Source organism: Solanum verrucosum, unplaced genomic scaffold (genome assembly GCF_900185275.1).
Source record: "Solanum verrucosum unplaced genomic scaffold, falcon-dt-bn FXZP01000052.1, whole genome shotgun sequence".
Taxonomy (NCBI): domain Eukaryota; kingdom Viridiplantae; phylum Streptophyta; class Magnoliopsida; order Solanales; family Solanaceae; genus Solanum; species Solanum verrucosum.
Genome location: NW_026020193.1, coordinates 529,755 through 538,407, shown reverse-complemented (window position 1 = coordinate 538,407; position 8,653 = coordinate 529,755). Strand labels below are relative to the sequence as shown.

The following is an 8,653-nucleotide window of genomic DNA, read 5'->3' as shown; positions in this document are numbered from 1 at the left end:
CTAACTCATCTTGTACTAGGAGTTATGGTCGTTTGAAGTTGACCTAAAACTTAAGAAAAACTTATGAATGACTTGAATGAACTCTCTTTAGTTCTTCTTGGAACTCAAGGTGCTACATCTAGTGACCTTAACACTAAAGAAATTTTAAATTCCTTGGTAAAAATACTACTCACAACGAAGGATGGTTCGAGTCTCAGTTCGAAATTTTTTTCTGGAGTGTTACAGTTATAGTGAAATGTTGTTATAATGGTTTGCAATAAATTTTCAAGTGATAGAAAATAAATTACAATCACAAATAAAATATGAAGAAACATAATTTTATTGATAAAACAATATGAGTACAAATCTGTTTGTTCCCTTGATTATTCTCTCTGAAATTTCTTCGTAATTTGACGGATTCTAGTAGTGTATTTCTCGAATATAGGATGATTTTGACATCCTCGAGATTAATTTGATCTCCATGTAAGGAGGATTTTCTAGATCTTCTTGAAGCATTTAGTTGTCAAGAAGAGTTCGACCATATCTTAATATGATCTTTTGTGAATATTCCATATATTTATGGAATTTTCGACATGTCTCTTCAAGAAAATATAGTCATGAACTAAAAATGTACTCTACTTCAAGGCTTGTCAGAGTCTAGACTTGATGAAACTAAAAAACGAGACTAGAAGTACCCATAAAAATGGAGCTTTCACCTTCGCGGTTTTGTGGCTTCAAATTTATTGCAGATTTGATTTGTGAGAGAAGAGATGAAAGATAGATTTGGTCCCAACGAGCGTGCCAAAATTTGTTTGCAACAATTTTTTAAGAGATAGAAATAAATTACAATCACAAATAAACTATGAAGAAATATAATTTTATCGATAAATCAATATGAGTTAAATCTGTTTGTTCCCTTGATTCTTCTCTCTAAAATTTCTCTGTGATTCGAGAGCTTTTAGTAGCGTATTTCTCAAATGTAGCATGATTTTGACCTCATTGAGATTTATTTGATCTCCATGTAAGGAGGATTTTATAGATCTTTTTGAAGTATCTTGTTGTCAAAGAAGAGTTCAGCCACATCTTAATTTATGTGTGAATATTCCATAAATTTATGAAACTTTCGTGATGCCTCTTTAAGGAAATATACTACCCTTTATATAGGTATGAACTAGGGTTTAAAATGAAGTAGTCTCCAAAAATTCTAACTGAAATAGAATACATCTTATAGAATTTCAATTAAAATTTAACACGTCTTGTAGAGTCCCATAAAATTTTAATGTCTACAATAACGTTGTTATGAATGTTTACCATGTGTGTCTTAACATCAATTCTGATGATATTATATTTGATGTAGGAGTAAAATGCCATGATGAGTTCACCTCAATCATCTCTGATGATGCCTCCAATTCCTACATTACCTGAATTATTGAAAAAAAAACTTCCATTAGTATTAATTTTAATATTATCAAGCATAAGCTTCTTCCAAATAACTTAAAAATCAAAGTTGGCTTTTAGGCCTAATATTCTTGATGTGATTCCATATAGATTTGTTGGTGAATATTTCACTGTTAGATTCCTTCAGATTGCACAATCATGGATGTCATGCCTACCAATATCAATATCAAATAGTTAGGATAAAAATAATTTCTTTTTTCTGCACGAGGTTAGAGTAAAATCAATGTACAAATCACTCTCTCCAAACATCAAAAGTAGCACGTGGGTCAGTTTGTTTTTACTCAAAATCATAATATTTTTCAAATATGAAAAATCAACTTTTTACGTCATATCCAAAATTAATATTTATTTTGTTTATAGAGAAACATACCATCCACATGCGTACATTAATATTTAGGCCAAACACATACACAACCCCTCAAACTTGTCCTCATTTTTTATTTTGGCACTCCAACTTAGCCTTGTTCCATTTTAACCCTTCTGTACCATTTAAACACTAATACTAATTTTTATGATTTTTTTTTTAAATTTATGTTCTTCAATTGCAATTTTTTATTTTAAAAAAATAGACGTGTGTCTGTTAATTTTCGTAAAAAAATTAAACATTCGTGAACGAACATAAAATTTTTCAAACAATAATATTATTTTTTGAGATTTCTCTGTATTTTTGCATGAAAGTAAATTGACGAAAGTTCTTTGATTTTCTTTCTTAAACATTCAATTAAATTAAATAACACTACTTATTTATTATTTCTTATCATCTAGGCCATCTAAATTTAACGCAAATACTCACTTTTTATTTTTAATATAAATCAATACGAATAAAAAACGCATCTTCAATACGAGTAAAAAAGACTCTTGTTCATTGCTAATAACACTACTAAAAATGTTAAAACTCGATTGACTTTAATTTGTTAGATTGTCGGTGATTTTTAAGAAAGAAAATCAACACACGTTATCTTTCACATAAAAATACATAACTCTTAAAAAGAAATTATTATTTTTAAAAAAGAATTATTTTTTGTTAATTTTTATTTTTTTAAACTAAAATTAACTGACACATGTCGATTTAAAATAAGAAGTTGCAATTGAAGAATATATATAAAAATAAAGAAATCATAAAAATAATATTTCGTGTTAAAATGGTACATAAAAAATGGAGTTTAAGGGTTAAAATGGAACAAGGATAAGTTGGAGAGCCAAAATAAAAAATGAGTTAAAGGGGTTGTATATGTGTTTGGCCTAATATTTATTTTGTTTATAGAGAAACATACCATCCACATGGAGTTCACAAAAGAAAAAAAATCCATGATAGATTCATCTAACGCAGTAATTATATATGTTAGAGAAAATAATGAAGAACCCATGAGTTTGTAACTTTAAACTAATCCATCTAATTTGATAAACAAATGGGGAAGAACTAATACCTACAAAACTATTGAAATTCTTACAGAAAATTAAATACTTGATCACAAACATTGTTGGAGATTCTTCAAAGCTTGAGACGTGTTTTCTGACATTGTCCTTAACAATATTTCACGCGATATAAATGTATCCTAAAATTCAACATAACTATTTGTTGATAAATGAAGAATAAATTAACAATGAATAGTTTATTAAAGAATATAATTCTCGTAAAGAGGGCAAATCAAATATAGTAAAATGAATTGAATGTAAGGATTGCATCTTGTCTATTAGCTCTATCTCACCATTGACAAATAAAAATATTTTCTAACAAAACAAGATTCATGCTTGTTATAAAACAAAGGGAGAAGCAAACATAAAACACGTGTATTTTTACAAAATTTCCAAAATATATATCCACGGAAAATGTGATTTTCTTCAAAGTTATGTTGTGACTTGTGTTAATTGGAGCAAAGTTATATATGAAGTTAGAACTCTATGATAGTTGCAAAAAAACAATTTTTCAAAAATAACATTTGTTATACAAACTAGCAAATATATATCCTGTCCACTCAATGCTTCTTTTTGTTTTGATTGCGAACCCATGTTGTGGGAAGGGGTGTCAAGTGATCCCCTTTTTTTGGAATATTTTACCAAATATATATATATATATATATTAATAGAGATATTGAATGAAATTATACCATTTGACAAAAGTTATTTGTTGGTGTGTTAATTTGTTGGCTGATTTTTTAGTTTGAGGTTGGAGGTTCAAACTCCAACCAAAGCACTTTTTATTTTTGCAACAAGGCTTCTCCAACTTAAAATTAGTCGAAATCAATACAACAAGGCCTCTTCCAACTTAAAATTAGTTGAAATCTATACAACAAGGATATAACCTAATTCCAACTTAAAATTATTCGAAATCAATGAGTCAAGCCTACTTATATGTGTGTAATTAAATTTTTATCTTTTCATACACCGCTTTCTAAAATTTACTTGTTTCAAACATAGAATTTTTTTTTAATAATTGAGATTTTTTTAAGGGCTTACTCCTATATATTCTTGTCCACTTAAACATAAGACTTTTTTTTAAAAAAAATGAATGGTCCAAACCCGTAAGTTATGCCAAGCCCGTATACATAGTGTTTGCATCCTTTGAGGTAAAAAATGCATTGTTAAGAACAGTTATGACATTTCTCGTTCTTACAAAAGAAGAGATAGTAAAAAAAAAAAAATGTAAATATTGCGGTGAACGTGGATCGAACACGTGACCTTCAGATCTTCAGTCTGACGCTCTCCCAACTGAGCTATCCCCGCTGTGTTTATAATTAGTTATAGTTTTCTTAAACTCAGTTGACTAATGAGCAAGCTAGACTGAAATTATAATATAGTGATGGTTATAATACGTAAACTAAATAATGATGATATTATTCACTACTAGAAAATCACTATTTTTTCACTGAAAAATATCCAATAGTTATTTCTACATATATTTTGATTACATGAGTGAAAAAGAAATAATAACAATCTTCTTCTACGAAAAAATTAGAAAGTTTTTCGTTATTTAATTGAGAATATATTTCCCGTTATGAAATATCTCAGTGAGTTGATTTGGTGAGAAATAAGTGAAAAAGTCATTTCTACTACATAAATTTCTCACTAATTCTCATCGGGAATCTTTTTGTGTTTCTAGTAGTGATTTAGTGGGTTTATTATTTTTTTATAGATGTTTGGTTCACCGAACTAAAAATGAGATAGAAAAAAAATCCAATTCTATATCAGGTGTATATAAGGATGACCATATTACATATGTTTTCAAACATCTGATATGATTCTAAAAGATCAGGAGCAATCTTCTATTTTAACTAAGTAGAATCACATCCTTGATATTGTGCAAGATTTGATAAGATATTGTGTCAAAATCATACTTGTATTTATGGATCTTTGTATATAAATAGTGTCTAGTTTATAAATTATAAATAACAAAAATATATAAAAAAATTCAACTCTTTTTAATTTTTGATTTATCAATAGTTATAATAGTATCAACAACCTAATTTTTTTTTCCAGAAACTGTTTTACTTTTTACTCTTAATTGTTGTTTGATTTTGTCATCAAATTATCTCTTGTATTCCTAATGGAGTCACATTCTCATGATATTTTGTTTACCAAATTTGACGAAAAAATTATCCGATATGGAAATTTCATTTCCAAATCCTTGTTTAAGGAAAAGAACTTGTTTGGAATCTTTGATAGATCAACAATCGAGCCAAACGAAGACAAAGAAAAACAAGTTTGAAACACTAACAATGCTCATGTCATTTCGTGGATCCTCAATTCTGTACATGTAGATGTTGCACTCAATCTGCATCTGTTCAACTTGGTAGCGGAGATGTAGAAGAATCTTAAAAAGGCTTATTTTCAATGTAATTATGCTCGTGATTTCGAGTTAGAACATAATCTTTTCGAATATAAGAAGGGGGATAAAAAAAATTCAAAGTTACCATTCGGGACTTTATGGTAATCTGATCAGAATAAGACTAAAGCTTTGGAGGAAAACTTTCTTCCACAGGTTTCAAAAAAGTTATGTTGGAGAGGAAGAACTCAGATTGTCCAATTTCTCATGAAGTTGAGGCCTGAATTTGAGCCCATTAGAGCTTACAATCCTAACAGAGAAACTCTACCAGACGTTGATATAGTTTTTATAGAACTCATTCGCGAGGAGACACACATCAATGATCTAGAAGTCATGAATTCGTCCCACACAATTGACGCGACTATGTATACATCAAAAGGTATCCATAAATCCTACACTCAGAGTACATCTCAAAACTCCGAACCACAATGTTTTGAGTGTAAAGAGTATAGCCATATTGAGTCACATTGCAAGAAAAAAATATATGCAATCATTGTAACAAGCCTAGACAAATAATTTTGGAGTGCAATCGACACCCAAATACGCATTAAACCAATCACAAATATTTTCAAGCATCTAAAGCTTATGTGAGTCAAACACAGACCACACCACCACCATCTGTCTTGAATTGGAAAGCACTTCAAAAGATGATACGAGATTCAGTTGCAACTACTCTTTTAGAGTTATTTTCAGTGCTCGCACTATTGCCTATCCTGGTAAGAAATTAAATAAGAATTTAAAAGTTTGACATACAAATTTGGCTGCTTTTAACCATATGATAGGAGATATCTTGATAGCATCCAATTCAACCAACTTGTACTAAAGTTGATGGGCTTCAATTAAAAATCAAGAATATGTTTATCACGAAAGAGGTGTCCAAATTCAAGCCCAAAAGAGAGAAGATTGGGACACACGAAACCCAATAAAAGAGTCCAAAAAGGCTGAACGCTTAAAGTCAAAATTTCCTAATTTAAAAGTTTCCTAGTTTAAAAAGTTTCATTGTTTAAAGTTATCCTAGTTTTTCCTAGTTTAATTTTTTCCTAGTTTAAAGTTTCCTAGTTTAAAAGTTTCATAGGTTAAAATTTCCTATTTATTATTTCCGTAAAAGTAGGATTTGGATCCCCTTCTATTTGGGATAGGTTTTCCCTATATATAGGGGTTGATTTTATTATTTAAAAAATATACACAATTAATATTATTTGAGAGGTTCCTCTTCTTTACACCTTTGTGTGTGGCTACTTGAGGTTTATCTTACAACCTTATAAGAATGATTCTTCAAGAGGTAAAATTAATTCTTAATTTGATATATCTTTGATTTCTATTCATAAATTAAAGAACTTGATTAGTCTTATACTAATTGTTGTCTCTAATTTTTTTTGTAATAGGGGTCTAGATAACTTTTGATCTAAGTAATTGAATTGGCTCTATTAGTATCATAATTAGTCTTAATCCGCTAATTTTAAATACTAAAATCAATTAGGATTCTTAACACGCTTTGTCTTGAAATTGGAGATTTTATTCTTGAATTTCACATATCTTTCAAAATATGTCTTTAATCTTTATAATTTCACTTCCACGTTATTTTCTTGTTTATTTGGGTAACCCGATTTCTATCATATCCATAATTTAAACTCTTTATCAACTCCAGCAGAAAATCATCGTATTGTCACAGTCAATGTCGACACACCTGCCTCTAAGATTGAAAATACATCTATGCTTCACTAATGTTTTTTTTTGTCCCTAAACTCACTGATAATTTTATTTCGATTGGACAATTGGTGGAACCAAATTTCCTTGTTGTTTTATCATGTCTTGGTTGCGTTGTTCAGATATCGGATATAGGAAATGACATTTCCAAGGGTCGTAAAGTTGGGATAATGTTTCAGTTGTCCATGTCTCAAACACCTAACCATATGCATATTATTTGTATACCACTAAAGAAGACATCACTAACTCAAATAAATTGTGATACTTGTGGCATCATCGTCTTGGACATCCACATGCTCAAAAATATTCCTCCATGTAAAATATTGTCTTCATTTGGATAATAAATCATGAATTTTAATTTGTTATCAAAATTACATTGTGAAAATTGTGTTGAATACTGCTCGAATCTAGCTACAACAGTTCGTCAATGGCAATTGAAACCTAGAGTAACTGATAGATTGCAGAAAGTACACTTTGGAAAATTTAGTTTATTGATCTATGGTTCAACAGTATTCCAGTCAGATCTCAACACTTCGATTCCCAAAAAATATTTGAGATCTCCGAAGTCCTTGACCTTGAACTGCTGATGTAAAGCCTCTTTTGCTTGACACATTAGTGTGTTGCAACTACTAGTGTTTAATAAATCATCCACATATATCAAAGTAATCACAGTGTGACCATTTTCTTTCTTTGTGAACAATGAATAATCATAATTGCTCTGTATGAATCCAGCCTTCAATAATGCATCAGTTAACTTGATATTCCACTGTCTAGAGGCTTGTTTAAGCCCATACAGTGACTTCAACAACCTACATACCTTGGTCTCCCCTGACTTCTGAACCCTTCACGGATCTCCATGTATACCTCTTCATATAAATCTCCTAGAAGAAATGCACTACAAATTTGAAATAGGTCCCATCCTTTAGATGCAACAAGTGCAATGACAGATCTTACTGTGACCATCTTGGCTATAAGTGAGAATGTCTCATGATAATCAAGGCCTTCCTTTTGGCTATACCCTTTAGCAACTAATCTAGCCTTGAACCTCTCCACTTCACCATTAGCTTGATATTTGATTTTGTAGATCCATTTTGATCCTACTGCATTCCTTCCTGAAGGAAACTCAACCACATCCCATGTCTTGTTATCTTCTAATGCTTTAATCTCCAACTTTATGGCATCAACCCACCTAGGATCCTTGACAGCTTCTTTAAAACTGGATGATTCAATCAAATTAGAGAATTTGGAGAGATAGCATTTATACTTGGCAGAAGTGTTATCATAGGTCAGATAGTCAGATAACGGATACAAGCTAGCATTACAGCTTGGTTTGGTCTTTCCTACATAATCTTTCATCCAAATAGGCTGTTTGGAAGGTCTTTCTGATCTTCTTCTGTTGGCCTATTCATCAGGATGAGTACTCACTACTGGAGAAACAACACTTTCAGTTGCTTCACCTGAATTCTCAACAACTTCTTGTGCAGGTGATTCTGCAAATACTTGAGTACCATGATCTATGGGAATATTAGGAGCCTCTGAAGGTGAGGAAGTCTCAGATAAATTCTCATTGGAAGTTATCACTTCATTTTTTGAAAAAATAGGCATCATGTCACCTGAAACTGACCAAGATGACTGAGAATGGAAAGGAAATACTGTTTCTTTAAAAACTACATCTCTGCTGACAAT

At 30.5% G+C, this 8,653-nt stretch overlaps 1 non-coding gene across 1 annotated transcript; it reads right to left on the bottom strand.

Annotated features, from left to right (window-relative positions):
- Positions 1-4,088: 4,088 nt before the first annotated feature.
- Positions 4,089-4,161, bottom strand: TRNAF-GAA (transfer RNA phenylalanine (anticodon GAA)). Its single transcript has one exon. It is a non-coding gene; the product is annotated as a tRNA-Phe (tRNA).
- Between the last annotated feature and the right edge of the window lie 4,492 nt (positions 4,162-8,653).